Source organism: Brassica napus, chromosome C7 (assembly GCF_020379485.1).
Source record: "Brassica napus cultivar Da-Ae chromosome C7, Da-Ae, whole genome shotgun sequence".
Lineage (NCBI taxonomy): Eukaryota > Viridiplantae > Streptophyta > Magnoliopsida > Brassicales > Brassicaceae > Brassica > Brassica napus.
The window spans coordinates 37398546-37400254 of record NC_063450.1 but is presented as its reverse complement, the minus strand read 5'-3'; positions in this window follow the sequence as shown (position 1 = coordinate 37400254).

The window sequence follows — 1709 nt, the reverse complement described above, 5'->3', positions numbered from 1 at the left end:
CGACAAAGAAAAAAGAGTCTTTTGAAAATTTATAGTTTTTGGCATAAGTTTTAGTGCCTTAAGTATATTCTTGTATTTCTCTACTATTAGATAGTAGCTTTTTTATTAAAAACATATTTTGTTTAAATTTACAAGCACCATATATCTTATTTACTACTAACGGGTACAGAACAGAAAACTGATCTGAGTCAAATAGAGAAGAAAAAATCCATACACCAACTACGTTGGAATAAGAAAGAATACAGCCAAAACCTAAACTAGAGTTGTATTTAACAAGAAGTTGTATTTAACAACAAAGACAAACGGTTTTTTTTTTGTTTAAAATATTATTAATACTCAATTGTTTTAAAGAACATCACAGAGATAATGAAAAGGACCAAAAATACTAAAACGAGAATAATTTATAACTAGATAACTAAGCCGTCGCATTAAACTAGTAGTAGCAAATAGTATTGACCACGGTTGAGACAAACAGGAAAAGTCTCTGTTGATTGCTAAATTAACGATAATAAACGCAAATTAATATTGTAGCTGCCACAAACAAACATCAGGACCGTACCTGGATGCAAGCAAATCAAGCATGGGCTTGGGGCCTTTTTTCATATTAGTTATTTTAGGGGCCAAATATTTTTAAATTTTCTACTATGGTCTAGTGGTCTTTACATGCTCTTACTATACTATAGTGTCATAGGTTCGAACTTTCATCCTAGCCATCTTTTAGCCATGTTTTTAGTGTATCTTAACATGTTAATTTTAGACCTCAAATATTTTTGGTTTGGAGCCCATCAATCTTCAGGCACGGCACAGACAAACATGACCCGTTTTTTGCCCTTGAATCCATAAAATAGGTAGTGTCTACTAGGCCTGGGACGGATCGGGTATCCGGGCAATTTTAAGATATCCGGATCCGGATCCTTATCCGGCGGATCCGTAATTTTACTATCTTTATCCGGATCCGGGGTTCGCGGATATCCGGGTGTTGGATATCTTTTTAAAAATTATAATATCCGGCGGATATCCGGATCCGGATTTGAATCCTTAAAATAAATAAAAAATAATATTAATATATATAAGATATAAACAATAATTTAAAAATAAAAAAAAGATATATAATGCTTTTAATTATTTCTATGTATAATATTATAAAATTTACATAAAATTTATATATAGTATTATAAAAATGAAAATTTATTAAATAAAATTAGTTTATATATATATATATATTACTATTTTTGAAATAATTATTAATAAAATTTACGGATCCGGATATCCAGACTAAAAAATCAAGATATTCGGATCCGGATTCGGCTTTGACGGATCTAACATTTTACTATCCGGATCCGGATTCGGCCTCTCCGGATATCCGGATTTTCGGATCGGATCCGCATCGGATCTCGGATCGAATCCGGATCTCGGATAAAAGTCTGAGGCCTAGTGTCTATATTTTATACAAATACCTATAATTGACCTTGCTGAATAAAAAAAAGTTGAAAACATCACACGTAGATCAACAAAACTTGAGTTATCTGGAGTTGTTAACTCTACTGGTAAAATCTTTTGTCTTAAAAGTAAATATATTAGATTTGAGTCTCATCGGATGCGAAGGAGGAATTTAACAACCGGTTCTTATATCTAATATAAAGAAATTATGAATTTTTCTGGTAACTTCTTAAATTAAAAAAAAAAAAGTTGAGTTTAAAAATATAACC